This window comes from Scyliorhinus canicula, chromosome 11 (assembly GCF_902713615.1).
Source record: "Scyliorhinus canicula chromosome 11, sScyCan1.1, whole genome shotgun sequence".
Taxonomy (NCBI): Eukaryota; Metazoa; Chordata; class Chondrichthyes; order Carcharhiniformes; family Scyliorhinidae; genus Scyliorhinus; species Scyliorhinus canicula.
In genome coordinates this window covers 13663938-13684956 of record NC_052156.1, presented here as the reverse complement: position 1 = coordinate 13684956, position 21019 = coordinate 13663938, and the positions used below count along the sequence as shown (strand labels likewise).

The 21019-nt window shown below is 48.0% G+C and overlaps 1 protein-coding gene across 2 annotated transcripts in view; it reads left to right on the top strand.

Moving 5' to 3' along the window:
• Window positions 1-21019, top strand: part of LOC119973832 (ETS domain-containing protein Elk-1-like) — a 144992-nt gene that overhangs the window by 12064 nt on the left and 111909 nt on the right. Inside the window, exon 1 of one of the 2 annotated variants that reach the window (XM_038812299.1) lies at window positions 18695-18791. The exons of the other annotated variant lie outside the window; for it this stretch is intronic. The gene's annotated coding sequence lies outside the window, so the exon portion shown is untranslated. Of the gene's footprint in view, window positions 1-18694; window positions 18792-21019 lie in introns of those variants that run through there. 2 annotated transcript variants of the gene reach the window in all.

The following is a 21019-nucleotide window of genomic DNA, read 5'->3' as shown; positions in this document are numbered from 1 at the left end:
CCTTGGCCCCACTTGACTATCAAAATCTGTCTAATTCGGCATTGAATACATTCAATGACTCCACGGCTCTGTGGGGGTGAGAATTCCACAGAGTAACCACGCTTTTGAGAGAGAGAAAAGTTCTCCTCAGTCGTAACAGGGAGCCTTTTTAAACCATGTCCCCCACAGGGGTAAACGTCTTCTCTAGGTATCCAGCCTAACAAGTCCTGGTCAGAGTTAGAGAAGAGCTTCCTGTGTTGAGACAATTAGATTCAGTGAAAGGAAAGGAAAAGGGACTCGAGACTTGCCTTGGCTTCGACCTCAGGTGTGCTGAACATTCCATGTTGGTTTTATCAAGAATTACGAGAGCACATAATTTAAAAAAAAAATTTAGAGTATCCAATTCATTTTTTTCCAGTTAAGGGGCAATTTAGCATGTCCAATCCATCTAGCTTGCACATTTTTTGAGTTATGGGGGTGAAACCCACGCAGACGTGGGGAGAATGTGCAAACTTCACACGGACATTGACCCAGAGCCGGGATCGAACCTGGGACCTCGGCGCCGTGAGGCCGCAGTGCTAACCCACTGTGCCACCATGTTGCCCTGAGGGCACATAAAATTGATTTGGGGGTGGCAATGGATTGAAACATGTCTTAAAGGGGATATGAAGGCTCTATAATTCTTTCCTGGTTTTTGGGGGTGGGGGGTGGGGGGGGAAACATATGGTGAATTTGTTTTGAACAGATGAAAGGGCCACCAGTTTCTCTGTCTCTTGACATGGTCTGTTAACATAGAACATACAGTGCAGAAGGAGGCCATTCGGCCCATCGAGTCTGCACCGACCCTCTTAAGCCCTCACTTCCTCCCTAGCCCCGTAATCCAATAACCCCTCCCAACCTTTTTGGACAGTAAGAAGTCTCACAACACCAGGTTAAAGGTTAAAGTCCAACATGTTTGTATCAAACACTAGCTTTCGGAGCACTGTTCCTTCCTCAGGTCCTTCCTGGTGTTGTAAGACTTCTTACTGTTCTCACCCCAGTCCAACGCCAGCATCTCCACATCATGGCTACCATCGACAACCTTTTTGGACACTTAAGGGCAATTTAGCATGGCCAATCCACCTAACATGCACGTCTTTGGACTGCGGGAGGAAACCGGAGCACCCGGAGGAAACCCAATCAGACACGGGGTGAACATGCAGACTCCGCACAGACAGTGTCCCAGCGGGGAATCGAACCTGGGACCCTGGCGCTGCGAAGCCACAGTGCTAGCCACTTGTGCTGCCCACAATTAACCTTCCCACAATTTATATATGGGTCAAAATGAAAGAAGAATTGTGCGGTGTTATACACGGCTTGCAGCTCTGTTAATGTTGGCCAATGTCTCAATTTCCAAATCAATCCAGACCCAAATTAGCACTTTCTAATATATAAGATTATTTTCCTCCTATCAATGTCGCACCAGACTTAATTATTCCCTCCATCCACTTTGTTGAAGGAAGTACCAGACACTTTCGCAGCATCTTTATTATGTCCTAGAGGTCTCAGATTTGTCCAATGATCAATTTTGCCACACTCCAAAGCTGGAAATCTGAAACAATAACACACGATAACTCACCAGGTCGGGTAGCACCCGTGGAGAGAGAAACAAGAGTATTAAAAACATTTAGAGTACTCCATTCATTTTTTTTCCAATTAAGGGGCAATTTAGCGTGACCAATCCACCTAACCTGCACATCTTTGGGTTGTGGGGATGAAACCCTCGCAAACACGGGGCGAATGTGCAAACTCCTCACGGACAGTGACCCAGGACCGGGATTGAACCTGGGACCTCGGCGCTGTGAGGCAGCAGTGCTAACCACTGCACCACCATGATGCCTCAAGAGAAAAAAGAGTTAACGTTCCAGGTCAATGATCTTGCAGGGTCACAGACCTGAAAAAATGAGGGCGAATCTCCGGCCACATTGCACCCGGTGTACATCCCACCGTGCGGGAGAATAGCGGGTGTGTCCCTCAACGGGCCCTGTGCCAGGCGCCGAACAGAGTGCGATGCTCCAGACCTGCAGCCCAGCGAACATTGCAGCCTCTGAGCGGTTCGGGACATGACCCTAATACCCTGGCACGGGGCACTGCTGAGGGTGCCAGGGGACAGTGCCAGATTGGCACTGTCAACGGGAAGGGGTCTGAAAAGGAGGCCAGACCTACTGGGTACTGGCGATAAGGGGGAGCCTGAATCCGGTGAGGGGGGGGTGGCATCGACCGGAGACCAATCAGCCCCAATGCTGGCGATGTTGGAGTGGGGGGGGGGGGGGGGGGGGGGGGGGGCTTTGATCTAGCCCCTCTCAGTGCCGGGTGTAAAACCTGTCCCCTCCTAAGTGTGGGTGGATTGTGATCTGGATCAAGCCCAACCACCTGGCGGGAATCGTTCCTTATTTCCCACTGGATACCGCACTTAAAAAGATTGAGGGAGAGTTCTGCTCATTAACTCCATCCCTGTTGCCATGTAGATAAACACCAATTAATTTGTGCCAGATCTCATAAACAACAAATGACTATTTAATTTGCTCTTTAAGGGTGTTGGTTTCAGAAGAATGTTGGACAGGACATTGTGAGACCCGCCCCTACCCCCCAGGTACTTGTTTTCTAATAATGCCCTTGGATTCCATATAAACATTCTGACAAGCACTTGGGGCCACTTGATTTAACATCGCATTAAAAAAAACCAACAACCTTCTGCTACTAACGGCACAATGAATAACCTCTTTGCTTCATGTCCATGGCATATTTGTCAATCTTTTCTTAGCTCCGATCTGTCACTGACTTTCCTTCTGCCCCACCTCCTCTCCAAGTATATAATTCGTCACATTTCTATCCCTCCTCAGTTCTAGAAGGGTCATAGGGACTCAAAACGTCAACTGTGTTTCTTTCTCCACAGATGCTGCCAGACCTGCTGACTTTATCAGCATTTTCTCTTTTTATTTCAGATTTCTAGCATCTGCAGTATTTTGCTTTGGTTTGACGTTTATTTCACTGCTTGTTTTCACAACCACGTTGATAACAATGCGCCAAAGCAAATGTTGTTAAAATGCTCCGTCAGGCATTAGCAAACTCAGATTTTGCTAAAACGCTGGTATAGTCTTTTGGTAGTACGCAACTTACACAACTTAAATATTGCTGAAGGAAAGCCATTTTGTTGGAGCTCTTCACCTTGAGGCCTGATGAGTGCAAAATGCAAAACCTCTCGTTTCTCAGCAAAATGCTGAAATCTTGAGTGGGATTCTCCGACCCCCTGCCGGGTCGGAGAATCGCCGGGAGGGCGGCGTGAATCCCGCCCCCGCTGACTGCCGAATTCCCCGGCGCCGGAGATTTGGTGGGGGCGGGAACTGTGTCCCGCCGGTCGCGCCCCCCCCCCCCCCCCCCCCCCCCCGGCGATTCTCTGGCACGTGATGGGCCGAAGTCCCGCCCGTTCTATGCAGGTCCCGCCGGTGTAAATTGGAGTTGGTCCCTTACTGGCAGAACCTGGTGGCGCGGGCGGGCTCCGGGGTCCTCTTGGGGGGGGGGGGGGGGGCGATATGGCCCTGGGGGGTGCCCCCACAGTGGCCTGGCCCGTGATCAGGGCCCACCGATCCGCGGGCGGGCCTGTGCCGTGGGGGCACTCTATTCCTACATGCCGGCCGTGTAAGCCTCCGCGATAGCTGACGTGTAGGTGAACCACCCCCCCTGCGCATGGGCGGGGATGATGTCAGCAGCCGCTGACGCTCCTGTGCATGAGCGGACCTGCGCCGGCCGGCGGAGTCCCTTCGGCCCCGGCTGGCGTGGCGCCAAAGGCCTTCCACGCTGGCTGGCGGGGCGCCGACCGCTCCGGGGTGGGCCTAGTCTCTGAAGGTGCGGAGGATTCACGCCATTCCATCCCGCCGGGATCCCCTCCCCGCCGGGTAAGGGAGAATCCCTCCCATCAACCTTCGAAAGACCGTGTTAGAGCCTCCCCCCAAAAAACAGCAGCAAGTGTTTTTCTAGGTGCACGAAAGGGATGTCCAAGGCTGGTCTCGCCAGCGATTTCCACATCCCAGGAATGAATGGGAAAAAAATGACATGCCTTTCAATTGTGACTTAACTGACGATTGGTATATATCGAGCTCATACTCTTTGCTGCATGAGGTAGGGTACAATGGGTTTTAGCAAATGGTTGCCTATTTTATTTCCATTGAAGCAACCTACTTTACTATTGCAAATTACCACCCTTGTTCCTATTTATGAAACCTACAAACCTCCTGGCATTTAATTATCTGGAAGGCCTGGGGATGATTGTTTGAAAAGCTATGCATTAATAGAACTCTTTCTCTTTTTCATTCGTACACTCGATTCGGATCCATTTGATTTTCCTGATTGATTTCCATGCATGCTGGTTATTGAACAAACTTTCCAGAGATAGTATTTATTTTTATTATCGTTCAGCTGATTTTAATGCCTTATTGTTATCAAAGGACGCCCCTCAAGGTGAGGTATGCTTTAGTGGTTTGTTTGGAACATTTTTCGTTTGTGTCACGGAGTGTTAGTGCCAAGCATTCACAGTTTAGGTATGGCACAGCTAAATGCAGAGTAGAGCTCCCTTTAATGGATCCCAACAGAAGTGCCACGCCACATAAGAGTGCCCAGTACCACGCCAATGTAATACGTTTGTACTTTCCTCCTTTGGGCAGACTGATTAACGTTGTCAATAATGCCACATTAGGGTCAGTTATGTGCATTAACAATTGAACTGAGACGGCCATTTCACACGTAACGCTTCATTCCAGCAGATAGACCGGGGAAACTTTCATTCCATCCTGAATTGGGGTTCAACTCTGGTTCCTGAAGTGAAAGACCAAAGTCTCACTCATAGCTCCACCTAATTACATTGGTGTGCCTTTAACATTTACTTTTTGCTCAGGCTTTGACTAAAATACAACTTGTATGTTTACAAGTCATAAGACGAGGTGACAAGGCCTCTAGGTTGCAGTTTGTGACACGACCAGTACATGACCCCCAGGGGTCACGTAGCGTGAGATTAATAATAATATAATAATAATCTTTGTTAGTGTCACAAGTAGGCTTATATTAACACTGTAATGAAGTTACTGTGAAAATCACCGAGCTGCCACACTCCAGCGCCTGTTCGGGTACGCAGAGGGAGAATTCAGAATGTCCAATTCACCGAACAGCACGTCTTTCGGGACTTGTGGGAGGGAGCCGGAGCACCCGGAGGAAACCCATGCACACACGGGGAGAATGTGCAGACTCCGCGCAGACAGTGATTCAAGCCGGGAATCAAACCGAGGTTCCTGGTGCTGTGAAGCAACAGTGCTAACCACTGCGTTACCGTGCCGCCTGAAGACCATAAGGCATAGGACCAGAATTAGGCCATTCAACCCACCAGGTCTGCGCCGCCATTCAATCAAGACTGATATGTTTCTCATCTCCATTCTTCGGCCTTCTCCCCATAAACCCCATATCTCCTTATTCATTAAAAATCTATCCCTCTCTGTCTTAAAGACACTGACTGACTTTGGAGCGCTGAGAAGCACCGTGCTATCAAACGCCAATCTGGGTAGATCGAGGGCCTCAGCGGGGTTGAGGTTGCACCTAGCCTCGCTTTCTGCAGGTAGGAGCTCCGTTCCCTGGAACGCCTCACCGCAGTGAGAGAGTCCCGATCTTCCGACCCCGCAACGCAACCCCGGAAACCCCCCCCCCAAAACCCCAACTCACAAGAAGGGTGCCCCGCCCCTGCCCACACCCCGGCACATCACACCTGCCCGATCACCACCGCTTGGGAAATGCCAGCCTGGCACTCTTGCAGTGCCCATGCCAGCTGGCAGTGCCACTGGGTCACCTTGGCAGTGCCAGGCTGGCACCCAGGTGGCACTGCCAGGCTCCCAGACTGGCACTGGCAGTGTGTGCAAGAGGCACCAGCAGTGCCAGGGACGCACCTGGAGACCCCCATACCTTTCTGTTTGGTCCTCGTCTGTGGAGATCAGCATTCGCGAGGGCGTTAAATCCCATACTGGGGTAGATCTCGGGAACGCATATTACACTGAGACGAGCTGCCTCACTAATATGTAGATTAGCCAGAAAGTGATCCTGCCCACAATGGGTGGGATTCTCACCGTGACCTCTCGCAAGATCGCATTAGATCTCCCGTGGCGAGGCCTGTAGATCCTGGAAGTGGGATCTCCCGGCATCTACCGGTTGCGTTGCGCTGTACCGCACTGCTTGGTGGGCGCAATGCGACGGGTAGATCCCGCCCAACATTTCTGTTCGGTTGAGAGGATCGATGTCCCCCTATTTTTAATGTGATAAGCTGCTGGTGATGCAGATTCTCTCCATTCATATTATGAGGTGGAGATACACTGTCACCAGCAATGGAACCAAATGTGAGCAGCCTTGCATTTTAACAGTTGGGTTCCACTGCGAGTCTGATTTTGCTGAGCTTGCCCACTTGAAAGGAGAATGGCATCTGTTGGTGGGTGGGCCAACCTGGCAGTTGATGTTGTTGTTTGGGCTTCTGTTTCTAAATGCCCCTCGGAAGCTCGGCCTTGCGATATGGATCTCAGTGCTTCTGGAGACTCAGCTATAATATATGCATATCCATGTTGCGGAGGACTCGGTTCTTTCGGAATGTTTCCTTTGGGTGCCTGACATTTCTTACCCTGGGGCCCATTGAAAGGTTCTTTACCACTCCCAATAATGAGACTTCGTACATTTTCTACCTGCCAGTGTTTTGCCCTCAAAACTTCAAAAAGCCTTTGGCCTAAGTGAAGAGCTCAAGAGCCTGGGAAGTGCAAGATAAATACATTTTTTTTTTAAATTTAGATTACCCAATTATTTTTTCCAATTAAGGGGCAATTTAGCTTGGCCAATCCACCTACTCTGCACATTTTTTGGGTTGTGGGGGCGAAACCCACGCAGACACGGGGAGAATGTGCAAACTCCACACGGACAGTGACCCAGAGCCGGGATTCGAACCTGGGACCTCAGCGCCGTGAGGCAGCTGTGCTAACCACTAGGCCACCGTGCTGCCCGAAGATAAATACATTTAAAAAAAAAATAAAAATAAATTTAGAGTGTTCAAATTCTTTCTTTTCCAATCAAGGGGCAATTTACCGTGGCCAATCCACCTACCCTGCGAATCTTCGGGTTTGTTGGGGTGAGGCTCAGGCAGACACGGGGAGAATGTGCAAACTCCACGCGGACAGTGACCCGGGGCTGGGAGGCAGCAGTGCTAGCCACCGCGTCGCCGTGCCGCCCAGCAAGATAAATAAATATAATTAAATAAACAATTACTGAAACTTCCAGAATACCGAGAGGACTAGATAGAGTGGACATGGAGGGAATGTTTCCAGTAATACCCAAGGGCACAGTCTCAGACTGAAGGGACGATCCTTTAAAACGGAGATGAGCAGGGGGGTGAATCTGTGGAACCCGTTGCCGCAGAAGGTTCTGGAGGCCAAGTTAGTGAGTGTCCTTAAGGTAGAGATAGGTTCTTGATTAATAAGAGGATCAGGGGTTATGGGGAGAAGGCAGGGGAATGGGGATGAGAAACATATCAGCCATGATTGAATGGCGGAGCAGACCCGATGGGCCGAATGGCCTAATTCTACTCCTCTGTGTTGCGGTCTTATAAAAAAAACACTCTCTCCAGTGTCGGAAATTCAAAACAGGAATGTGTGCTTGGGATGTCGGCCTTCCCGTGTAACAAGTTACTTTTCCTTGAGAAATATCAGATGGATGCTGGCCTTGTTGCAAAGGAGGATGGGCGTATGTGGCGGGGGTGGGGGGGGGGGGGGGGGGGTGGGTGGGTGGAGAGTTGGGGAGGGGGGGAGGCAGCGTGTGATAGGGGGGGATCCAAGGTCTCAAAATGTTGGAGAGAAAAAGAAACAAATTCAATCCTTTCACTCTTTACTCTCACTTGCCTTGTTCTTGTATAAAGGCTGTATTGTATGTAGTAAAACATTGCTTTTGGAACACAATTGTCTTGTTATCTCTGTGAAAGTTACAAAGCACGCTTTGTCAGCCAGGCCTATTTTATTGATTCCTGCTGCTGCACAGTCAATCAAGGCAGGACCCGCTGGATCTGCTTTGCTAGTGTTTGGAAGAGATTCTGTTCCAAACCCTAAACTGCGGTCCTTTTGCTCACAGGGCCGTCTGTGACGTATTGGGCCTGGGAATTAGCCAGTCCAAGGCTAACAAAGTTTCATTTCCCAATAGTGCAAACACGGAAAGAGTTAGGACTTTGGACAATGCACGTGGGAGGGGTTGGGCCAGCGACCAAGATTATTTTGTTCTTACTTTCCGTTGGCACAATGCTGAAAATGGGTCAGTTGGTTTTAAATCAGCTGCAGTAGAACAACGCAAACCTTTTTTCCCCCGAATAGGTGTATTCCACATGGAAGCTTTATTTCCCACAGAGGCCGAGGGAGAAATTGTTCCCGCTGGCGGGTAGGGTCGCCAACCCTCCAGGATTGGCCTGGAGTCTCCAGGAATTGAAGATCAATTCGGGGCGGCACGGTAGCACAGTGGTTAGCACCGTTACTTCACCGCAACAGGGACCCTGGTTCGATTACCGGCTTGGGTCGCTGTCGGTGCAGAGTCTGCACGTTGTCCCGGTGTCACCCAGTTTTCTCCGGGTGCTCCGGTTTCCTCCCATAATCCAAAAATGGATGGTGGATTTGTCATGCTAAATTGCCCCGTAGTGTCCAAAAGTTAGGTGGGGTTGCTGTGTTACTGGGATAGGGTGGAGGTGTGGGCTTAGGCAGGGTGGTCTTTCAGGGGCTGGTGTAGATTCGATGGGACAAATGGCCTCCTTGTGCATTGTAAATTCTATGAATCTCCAGGACACTGCTGTATGCTACACTGGAGAAAAATCATTGGGACATTAAAAAAAAAAGATTTTTGTTATTTCCTTTGAACATTTCCCTTTTATCAGTTATAACGGGCGCGATTCTCAGCTCCCCAGGCCGGGTGGGAGAATCGTTGGAAGGCCGGGCGACTAACGACACGCCCCCCTGGAGCCTCCCCGCGATTCTCCCAACCCCGCTTGGAAGAATCGCCGCTTGCCGTTTTTCACGGCGACCGGCGATTCTCCGACCCGGATGGGCCGAGCGGTCTGCCGTTTGCGACCGGTTCACGATGGCGGCAACCACACCTGGTCGCTGCCGTCGTGAACATGGCGCCAAAAGCTGGATTGAAGCTTGTGGGGGGCGGAGAGGGGAGTGAGCACCAAGGCCGTGCTCGGGAGGGGACTGGCCCACGATCGGTGCCCACCGATCGTCGGGCCGGCATCTCAAAGGGACGCACTCTTTCCCCTCCGCCGCCCCGCAAGATCAAACCGTCACATCTTGCAGGGCAGCGGAGGGGAAGACGGCAACCGCGCATGCGTGGGTTTGAGCCGTCAGCCGTCGTGACGTCAGCCGCACATGTGCGGGTTAGAGCTGGCCAACCTGTGCATGCGCGGCTGGTGTCACTTAGGCGCCGCCGTCGTGTCGCTCTCGGTGCGCCGGTGTCAAGGCCCGGCGGCCGAGAGTTACGGAGCGCTGCTCCTAGCCCCCCAGGTGGGGTTGAATAAGGTGAGAGGAGCGGCCTCCGAGGCCGTCGTGAAACTTGGCCGAGTTCACGACGGCCTCCCTGATTTTTCGCGGGAGCGGAGAATTCCGCCCAACATTTTTGAAAATGGGGGGAAAAGGCTGACTGTCAAGCATCATAATATTGGATAGCGAGTCTTTGTGCTTTCCAATTGGTGTAGGGAGGCAGCGCGTCGCAAGGATGGATGTGTTATTTGGAGTGTGGGGAAAAGTCATGTGATGAAACCTCCAGGAATGCATTTAATCAAAGTTGGCAACCATACTGGATTGACAGCGAAGGCAACGGGACACGGGTTTTAGATAATTACTAAAAATGGCAGGTGGGTAACTTTCGGAATTGGATGTGTACTTATTGTATACATTGTATTGGAAATGGGTCTGAGGGTCAGAACAGGGGATTGGGACTCATTGTTAGCTCAAGTCAACAGAGGTATGGTGGGCCAAATGGCCTTGTTCCGTGTGATTCTCTGAATAGGGGCGGTTAGCTCAATTGACTGGACGGCTAGTTCGTGATACAGAGCGACGCGAGCAGCGCAGGTTCAATCCCCGTATGGGCCGAGGTGTATCCTCTCAACCTCACCCCTCGCCTGAGATGTTGTGACCCTCACCACCAACCCTCTCTCCAAAGGGGCGAGCAGCCACTGGGACTGTGGTGATTTTCATTTCATGATCCTCTGCTTGCGTGGCAATTTAAAAATTTGATTTTGAGACCTGCGTTTCGCAGGCAATGCCAGCACTTCTTGCGAAGGTGGTCAATGAGCTGACTTCCTGAACCGCTGCAGGCTGTGCGGGTGTATCTATGGGCTAAAGTCCCCTGTTCTTAGATTTTAAGAACATAAGAACTAGGAGCAGGAGTAGGCCATCTGGCCCCTCGAGCCTGCTCCACCATTCAATAAGATCATGGCTGATCTTTTGTGGACTCAGCTCCACTTTCCGGCCCGAACACCCTAACCCTTAGTCCCTTTATTCTTCAAAAAACTATCTATCCTTATCTTAAAAACATGTAATGAAGGAGCCTCAACTGCTTCACTGGGCAAGGAATTCCATAGATTCACAATCCTTTGGGTGAAGACGTTCCTCCTAAACTCAGTCCTAAATCTACTTCCCCTTAATTTGAGGTTATGTCCCCTAGTTCTGCTTTCACCCGCCAGTGGAAACAACCTGCCTGCATCTATTCTATCTATTCCCTTCATAATTTTATATGTTTCTATAAGATCCCCCCTCATCCTTCTAAATTCCAACGAGTACAATCCCAGTCTACTCAACCTCTCCTTGTAATCCAACCCTTTCAGCTCTGGGATTAATCTAGTGAATCTCCTCTGCACACCCTCCACTGCTAGTACGTCCTTTCACAGGTAAGGAGACCAAAACTGAACACAATACTCCAGGTGTGACCTCACTAACACCTTATATAATTGCAGCATAACCTCCCTAGTCTTAAACTCCATCCCTTTAGCAATGAAGGACAAAATTCCATTCGCTTTCTTGATCACCTGTTGCACCTGTAAACCAACTTTTTGCGACTCCTGCACGAGCACACCCAGGGCTCTCTGCACAGCGGCATGTTTTAATATTTTATCATTTAAATAATAATCCCTTTTGCTGTTATTCCTACCAAAATGGATAACCTCACATTTGTCAACATTGTATTCCATCTGCCAGACCCTAGCCCATTCACTTAACCTATCCAAATCCCTCTGCAGACTTGCGGTATCCTCTGCACTTTTTGCTTTACCACTCATCTTAGTGTCGCCTGCAAACTTGGACACATTGCACTTGGTCCCCAACTCCAAATCATCTGTGTAAATTCCTCCATCATGACCAGGAACCTCTGTAGCTGAAAGGGTGGGAGCCATGGCCTGTCCTCGGATTGTCATTGGTATCTCCGACAGTTAGGCTTCCTCTGCCCCCAAGAATATAATATAGCATGTTTCTACGTAATGGGGTCTATTGAGTCTGTGGCATTGAGCACTATAGTGCAGATAAACAGCCCCGAATAACATAACATAGCAAGAGCAGATTGTACGGGTGGGCCATTGTGTCTCCTTGGAAATAAAGACACCTCAATTAAAATCTAAATGGGGGATAAAGTTATTCCTTGCAGTAAAATGAAAATGTTGATGTTTACCTTTCCCAGGCTGGTTCAAGAATGTGCAACATCATCGCAGTTTGATGTATCTAATTCAGCACATCCCAAAGCACTATAAAACCAATGGAGCACTTTTGAAGTGTTGTCCATGTTGTCATCTGCATGGATCAGATAATTGACTGTATAAGAGATGTCCTGGCTACTTATGGAATGCACTTTTGTGTTGCTATGGCCAGTATGGAGCAAGATAGGCGACAGCACTGAACAATGACGGAGTGTTTTTAAAACAAAAGTAGACATCTTTACTGGCGAGAGAACCAGAAGAAGCAAGATAAGTGATAGAGCCTGCAAGAGAAGATCACTGCAATTGTACAGCGCATATCTACTCCATGCAGCCTGCAAAAACACAGCTGCAGTACTGTGCACTTCAAACACACGTACAGGTTGCAGGTGTCATTTGTTTCCAACACTCTTTGATCGCGTTCGGTGTTGAATGGAATCTGTGGTCGGAGCACAGGGAGATAGTCACCATCATTTTCCGTTGCGTGTCGACCACATCCTATTTTTACCTCACTAGTGGTTCACAAAGTAGATGTTGACGTGTCAGTCTATTGACGGCTTGGGGAGCAATGCCGAACGTGCTAGTGTTTGGAGGAAGACCACACATTTACTTGAGGTCGTTCGAGCAATTGTTATATCCTTTTTAACCTTCAGTTTCCCTCCCTAGCCCCCTGAAGGTGTTGACTCCTCTCCGATGAATATCGTGTCTCAATCATGCGTCATGTGAGTCAAACCATCACCATTAGTGAGGATGTTGCCTGGCCTGGAGAATTGTGGCCAAAAGGAAAAGAAGATAGGCAGGGGCTGTTTCCTTTGGAACAGAGTAGGCTGAGGGGAGACTTAATTCAAGTGTATAAAATTATAAGGGGTCTAAATAGAGTGAAAAGAAAGGCCCTCTTCCCCTTGGCTGACAAAACAAGGGGCTTGGATTTCAAATAGGAGATTGAGAGGGGATTTGAGAGCAAATCCTTTCACCCAAAGGGCTTTGGGGATCTGGAACTAATTGCCTGAAAGGGTGGTAGAGGCAGTACACCTTGTAACTATACCAAACCCTGGGGAGCAACAGCTGGATAGTGTACAAAACTCTAGTACGGCCGCATTTGGAGTATTGCGTACAGTTCTGGTCGCCTCATTATAGGAAGGACGTGGAAGCTTTGGAACGGGTGCAGAGGAGATTTACCAGGATGTTGCCTGGTATGGAGGGAAATCTTATGAGGAAAGGCTGATGGACTTGAGGTTGTTTTCGTTAGAGAGAAGAAGGTTAAGAGGTGACCTAATAGAGGCATACAAAATGATCAGAGGGTTAGATAGGGTGGACAGCGAGAGCCTTCTCCCGCGGATAGAGGTGGCTAGCACGAGGGGACATAGCCTTAAATTGAGGGGTAATAGATATAGGACAGAGGTCAGAGGTGGGTTTTTTACGCAAAGAATGGTGAGGTCATGGAATGCCCTACCTGCAACAGTAGTGAACTCGCCAACATTGAGGGCATTTAAAAGTTTATTGGATAAGCATATGGATGATAAGGGCATAGTGTAGGTTAGATGGCCTTTAGTATTTTCCATGTCGGTGCAACATTGAGGGCCGAAGGGCCTGTACTGCGCTGTATCGTTCTATGTTCTATGAACTAGGTTGATGGCTCAATGTTGGCCAGCATGGGCATGATGGGCCAAATGGCCTCATTCTGTGCCAGAAATTTCTATGATTCAATGTTTTCTATTCGGCTCAACTAAAGACAAGCCAAAGCACTTTCTAGCCAATTAAATACTTTTGAGGAGTAATGCCTCTTGTACTGTCTATGAATTGGTTTACTGGTAGCATTGGATCAATACCGATTACTCATGGAACATATTTCTTTATGAAATATGAAGGAACTGTAAATAATAGGGCATCATAAGAACATAAGAACTAGGAGCAGGAGTAGGCCATCTGGCCCCTCGAGCCTGCTCCGCCATTCAATTAGATCATGGCTGATCTTTTGTGGACTCAGCTCCACTTTCCGGCCCGAACACCATAACCCTTAATCCCTTGATTCTTCATAAAACTATCTATCTTTACCTTAAAAACATGTAATGAAGGTGCCTCAACTGCTTCACTGGGCAAGGAATTCCATAGATTCACAACCCTTTGGGTGAAGAAGTTCCTCCTAAACTCAGTCCTAAATCTACTTCCCCTTATTTTGAGGCTATGTCCCCTAGTTCTGCTGTCACCGGCCAGTGGAAACAATCTTCCCGCATCTATCCTATCTATTCCCTTCATAATTTTAAATGTTTCTATAAGATCCCCCCTCATCCTTCTAAATTCCAACGAGTACAGTCCCAGTCTACTCAACCTCTCCTCATAATCCAACCCCTTCAGCTCTGGGATTAACCTAGTGAATCTCCTCTGCACACCCTCCAGCGCCAGTACGTCCTTTCTCAAGTAAGGAGACCAAAACTGAACACAATACTCCAGGTGTGGCCTCACTAACAACTTATACAATTGCAACATAACCTCCCTAGTCTTAAACTCCATTCCTCTAGCAATGAAGGACAAAATTCCATTTGCCTTCTTAATCACCTGTTGCACTTGTAAACCAACCTTCTGTGACTCATGCACTAGCACACCCAAGTCTCTCTGAACAGCGGCATGCTTTAATATTTTATCGTTTAAATAATAATCCCGTTTGCTGTTATTCCTACCAAAATGGATAACCTCACATTTGTCAACATTGTATTCCATCTGCCAGACCCGAGCCCATTCACTTAACCTATCCAAATCCCTCTGCAGACTTCCAGTGTCCTCTGCGCTTTTCGCTTTACCACTCATCTTAGTGTCATCTGCAAACTTGGACACATTGCCCTTGGTCCCCAACTCCAAATCATCTATGTAAATTGTGAACAATTGTGGGCCCAAAACGGATCCCTGAGGGACACCACTAGCTACTGATTGCCAACCAGAGAAACACCCATTTATCCCAACTCTTTGCTTTCTATTAATTAACCAATCCTCTATCCATGCTACTACTTTACCCTTAATGCCATGCATCTTTATCTTATGCAGCAACCTTTTGTGTGGCACCTTGTCAAAGGCTTTCTGGAAATCCAGATATACCACATCCATCGGCTCCCCGTTATCTACTGCACTGGTAATGTCCTCAAACAATTCCACTAAATTAGTTAGGCATGACCTGCCTTTTACAAACACATGCTGCGTCTGCCCAATGGGACAATTTCTATCCAGATGCCTCGCAATTTCTTCCTTGATGATAGATTCCAGCATCTTCCCTACTACTGAAGGCTCACTGGCCTATAATTTCCTGCTTTCTGCCTACCTCCTTTTTTAAACCGTGGCGTCACGTTTGCTAATTTCCAATCCACCGGGACCACCCCAGAGTCTAGTGAATTTCGGTAAATTATCACTAATGCATCTGCAATTTCCCTAGTCATCTCTTTTAGCACTCTGGGATGCATTCCATCAGGGCCAGGAGACTTGTCTACCTTTAGCCCCATTAGCTTGCCCATCATTCCCTCCTTAGTGATAACAATCCTCTTAAGGTCCTCACCTGTCATAGCCTCATTTCTATCAGTCGCTGGCATGTTATTTGTGTCTTCCACTGTGAAGACCGACCCAAAAAACCTGTTCAGTTCCTCAGCCATTTCCTCATCTCCCATTATTAAAACTCCCTTCTCATCCTCTAAAGGACCAATATTTACCTTAGCCACTCTTTTTTGTCTTATATATTTGTAAAAACTTTTACTGTCTGTTTTTATATTCTGAGCAAGTTTACTCTCCTACTCTATCTTACTCTTCTTTATCGCTTTTTTAGTAGCTTTCTGTTGCCCCCTAAAGATTTCCCAGTCCTCTAATCTCCCAGCAATCTTTGCCACTTTATATGCTTTTTCCTTCAATTTGATACTCTCCCTTATTTCCTTAGATATCCACGGTCGATTTTCCCTCTTTCTTCCGTCCTTCCTTTTTGTTGGTATAAACCTTTGCTGAGCACTGTGAAAAATCGCTTGGAAGGTTCTCCACTGTTCCTCAACTGTTCCACCATAAAGTCTTAGCTCCCAGTCTACCTTAGCTAGTTCTTCTCTCATCCCCTTGTAATCTCCTTTGTTTAAACACAAAACACTAGTATTTGATTTTACTTTCTCACCCTCCATCTGTATTTTAAATTCCACCATATTGTGATCGCTCCTTCCGAGAGGATCCCTAACTATGAGATCATGAATCAATCCTGTCTCATTACACAGGACAAGATCTAGGACCGCTTGTTCCCTCGTAGGTTCCATTACATACTGTTCTAGGAAACTATCGCGGATACATTCTATAAACTCCTCCTCAAGGTTGCCTTGACCGACCTGGTTAAACCAATCGACATGTAGATTAAAATCCCCCATGATAACTGCTGTACCATTTCTACATGCATCGGTTATTTCTTTGTTTATTGCCTGCCCCACCATATCGTTACTATTTGGTGGCCGATAGACTACTCCTATCAGTGACTTTTTCGCCTTACTATTCCTGATTTCCACCCAAATGGATTCAACCTTATCGTCCATAGCACCGATGTCATCCCTTACTATTGCCCGGATGTCATCCTTAAATAACAGAGCAACACCACCTCCCTTACCATCCACTCTGTCCTTCTGAATAGTTTGATACCCTCGGATATTTAACTCCCAGTCGTGACCATCCTTTAACCATGTTTCAGTAATGGCCACTAAATCATAGTCATTTACGATGATTTGTGCCATCAACTCATTTACTTTATTCCGAATACTACGAGCATTCAGGTAAAGTACACTTATGTTAGTTTTTGTACCTCTGTTTTGAATCTTAACATCTCCAGTTTTATTCCTTTTGTTATTACTGGGCCTATTCACTGTGCTCCCCTCAGTCACTGTACCTTGTACTGTCGCCCTTTTAGATTTCTGACTATGTCTTCTCTGCCTTGAACTTTTCCCCTTACTTCCTTTTGCTTCTGTCCCTGTTTTACTACCTTCCAACTTCCTGCATCGGTTCCCATCCCCCTGCCACATTAGTTTAAACCCTCCCCAATAGCTCTAGAAAACACCCCCCTAGGACATCAGTTCCAGTCCTGCCCAGGTGCAGACCGTCCGGTTTGTACTGGTCCCACCTCCCCCAGAACCGGTCCCAATGCCCCAGGAATTTGAATCCCTCCCTCTTGCACCATCTCTCGAGCCACGCATTCATCCTATCTATCCTGACATTCCTACTCTGACTAGCTCGTGGCACTGGTAGCAATCCTGAGATTATTACCTTTGAGGTCCTACTTTTTAGTTTAACTCCTAAATCCCTGAATTCCGCTTGTAGGACCTCATCCCGTTTTTTACCTATATCGTTGGTGCCTATGTGCACCACGACAGCTGGCTGTTCACCCTCCCCCCCCCCCCCCCCCCCCCCCCCCCAGAATGTCCTGCAGCCACTCCGAGACATCCTTGACCCTTGCACCAGGGAGGCAACATACCATCCTGGAGTCTCGATTGCGTCCACAGAACCGCCTGTCTATTCCCCTTACGATCGAGTCCCCTATCACTATAGCCCTGCCATTTTTCTTCCTGCCCTGCTCGTATCTCATGCACATTTTAAAGTAAGTGTACTTACTGCTGAAAAGGCAGAGCCATGCATTGTGACTGGTTGGTATTTAAGCTTCAGACTCCCACTCTGATTCACACAACCCTATCAGTGTAACCTTCCGCTCCTTTCACTGTGTTAATTCTTGGGATTGTGGGCAATGCTAGCATTTTTTGACTATCTCAGATTTCCCTCATGTACCTCATTGAGCGTCCCCTAAAATGCATCTTCACCTTGAAGCCTAGATTTTCTGATCGCTGGTCAATTTACAATGATCAAACCCAACCCTTTCTTTGCCCAACTATGGGACCACAGAGGGGCCAACAGGAACCACTCCATAGCTCAGGGGCAGGTGAAGCGAACTGTACCGCCTGCACTATTGTTGAGGTTGAGATCAGCTGCTTAAAATGAGTAGGGGAGTCCTGGTCAACTTGCATCCCTCAACCAGAGAGAGATTAACCAATCTTATATTCGTTCTTTGAGGGAAAGCTTGCTGTATTTAAATTGGTTGTAGCATTTGCCAACATAACAACGGTGATTGTGTTTCAGTAATAATTAATTGGAAGTGAAATGCTTTGGAATATCCCCAAGATAGGATAAGATGCTTTCTTCCTTGCCCAGTCAACGTCTGCTAAACTAAACGTCACTGCTGAAGTTATTATTGTACAGACGTGATCATTTGATAAGAGGGACCTGTTACCTGATTTTTTGGGATGGCCTTCTGAGGCGATTCTCCTGCTGAGCCCTCATAGCTTTGGTGGATAAGCCTTGGAAACGGTGGGAAATTGGTGTTCACACTTTGATGCTCCAGCTAAAAACGTCTCTTGTCAGAAAACACAAATAAAACTCTTGGATTTTCTGCCTTTGGGCACTTTTATAAACAGCTGGACTGTGTTGTTATCAAGATAAACTCGTCTCGAGCTTGAGATAATACAGTACTGATGAAGCTCAAGTGGTTTCAGATTGATGTGATATCCTTAATCTGCTGTGTGTCATGTCCTGACCTACGTCAGACTTATCAGTCTCATCTGAAATTTAACCTGTTTGTAACTTACGCAAACAATGCGCGATCAAATGTCAAATAGGAAAATTGAAGCCCATGGAATAAAAGAGGCAGTAGCAACACGGAGGTCTTGTGATGCAGTGGGTAGTCTCCCTGCCTCTGATGCAGAAGCTCTGCATTCAAGTCCCACGTCAGGACCTGATGGCCACGGAAGGTGCATTCATAACACGGCCAAACAGCTTGATTGTCAGCATGTAAGCTCTTCCAATACGCCTGGTGGCGGGTGGCAAAGTGCAAGAGAGTTTCCTGGTCAGCTAAACTGCAGAAGGCAATGGCAAACCACTGCAGTACTTTGCCAAGAATAGTCATGGAACAATCCCATGGAAATCCACGGTCGCCAGTGCCATCTGGAGGAGGAGGCGGAGTAAGAGCACAGATTCAACATTGGCTCAGGGATCGAAAAGAGTGAGTACTGGTGAATGGCTGTTTTGCAGACAGGAGGGCGGTGTATGGTGAAGTTCCCAAGATTCCAGACTAGGACCACTGTCTTCTGTTTGATATACATTAATGGCGTGGATTTGAGGCAGAGAGCACAGTTTTGAGATTTGAAGATGGCATGAAACTTAGATGTGCTATGAAGAGAAGTCAGGCTGGTGGGATGGTAACGTGACAGATGAAAGTCAATAAAAGTGTGAGATGGTGCATTTTGGTGGGAGAATGAGGAGAGGCTAAATGGTACGATTTTAAAATGGGGGCAAGAAGATCGTGGGCTGTAGTTGCACAAATATTTGAAGGTGTCAGGACAAGATAACAAATCAGTCAATGAAGCCTGTGGAATCCTGGGCTTAATAAATAGAGTACAAAAGCCAGGAAGTTATGCTCAACCGTGATTTCCCACCTCCAGTTGTTGACAGGGCCCTCAGCAGTGTGCGGTCCATCTCCCGCACCACTACCCTCGCCCCCTCCTCTCCCTCCCAGAACAAGGATAGAGTCCCCTTGTTCTCGTATTTAACCCCATGCAAAGCATAATCCTCCGCCATTTTCGCCAACTCCAGCGTGATGCCACCACCAAACACATCTTCCCATCACTCCCTCTATCAGCATTCCGCAGAGACCGTTCCCTCCAAGATAATCTAGTCCACTCCTCAACCACACCCAACACCTCTCCCATCACCCATGGCACCTTCCCGCGCAATCGCAGAAGGTGTAACACCTGCCCCTTTACCTCTTCCATGCTTAACGTTCCAGATCCAAAACACTCATTCCAGGTAGCTCTTTTCTCTCCCTACAGATGCTGCCAGACCTGTTGAGATTTTCCAGCATTTTCTCCTAGGTAACACTAAGTTCATCCTCAGTTTTTCAACATTAGTTTGGTCAAATGTGGGCATTGCTGGCTGGCCCAGCATTTGTTGCCCACCCTAATAGGCCCTTGAACTGAGTGGCTTGCCAGGCCATTTTAGAGAGAGGCAGTTAAGAATCAACCACATTGCTGTGTGGGTCTGGAGTCACATATCGGCCACACCGGGTAAGGATGGCTGATTTGATGAGTGTTTAAAGTCACCAAGGGTTTAGATGAGGTAAAACAAGAGAACATGTTTCCAATGACTGAAAGTTTGATAACTGGAGAGCTGAGATTTGAGGTAATTGGCAAAAGAACCACGGGAAACTTGAGGAAAAACCTCTTTATACAACGAGGATTTGGAAAGTGCTGTCTGGTCGGGTCCTCGATACAGATTCAACACCCATCAGGGAGGAACTGCATAGATATTTGAAGGAAAACAGTTGCTGGGGTATAGAGAAAGAGTGGAGCAGTAAGACTAACTGGAATGGTCTTCACAAATGGTGGTGCAGTTTCGTGGGTTGGATTGCCTCCTCACTATGCTTTGATCCGATGCTCTATCTATGGGCTGACAAATGTCTGTAGCACATACATAGAACATAGAACAGTACAGCACAGAACAGGCCCTTCGGCCCTCGATGTTGTGCCGAGCAATGATCACCCTACTCAAACCCACGTATCCACCCTATACCCGTAACCCAACAACCCCCCCCTTAACCTTACTTTTTAGGACACTACGGGCAATTTAGCATGGCCAATCCACCTAACCCGCACATCTTTGGACTGTGGGAGGAAACCGGAGCACCCGGAGGAAACCCACGCATACATGGGGAGGACGTGTAGACTCCACACAGACAGTGACCCAGCCGGGAATCGAACCTGGGACCCTGGAGCTGTGAAGCATTTATGCTAACCACCATGCTACCGTGCTACCCTAATTTTAGAGAGACATGTACCTGTTTAGAGAGACATGCACATGCTACATGTACCTGTAAGACAAACACAAATCATTGGGAATAAGTTTGACTGTACAGTAATGTTAAATACCCCCACCCCCCACCCCCATTTTACATCTCCCCTAGTTTTAAACCATAGATCATAGAATTTACAATGCAGAAGGAGGCCATTTGGCCCATCGGATCTGCACCAGCTCTTGGAAAGAGCACCCCACTTAAGCCCTCACCTCCACCCTATCCCCGTAAACCGGTAACCCCACCTAACCTAAGGGTAATTTAGCATGGCCCATCCACCTAACCTGCACGTCTTTGGACTGTGGGAGGAAACCGGAGCACCCGGAGGAAACCCGTGCACACACGGGGGGAACGTGCAGACTCCGCACAGACCATAAGAAATA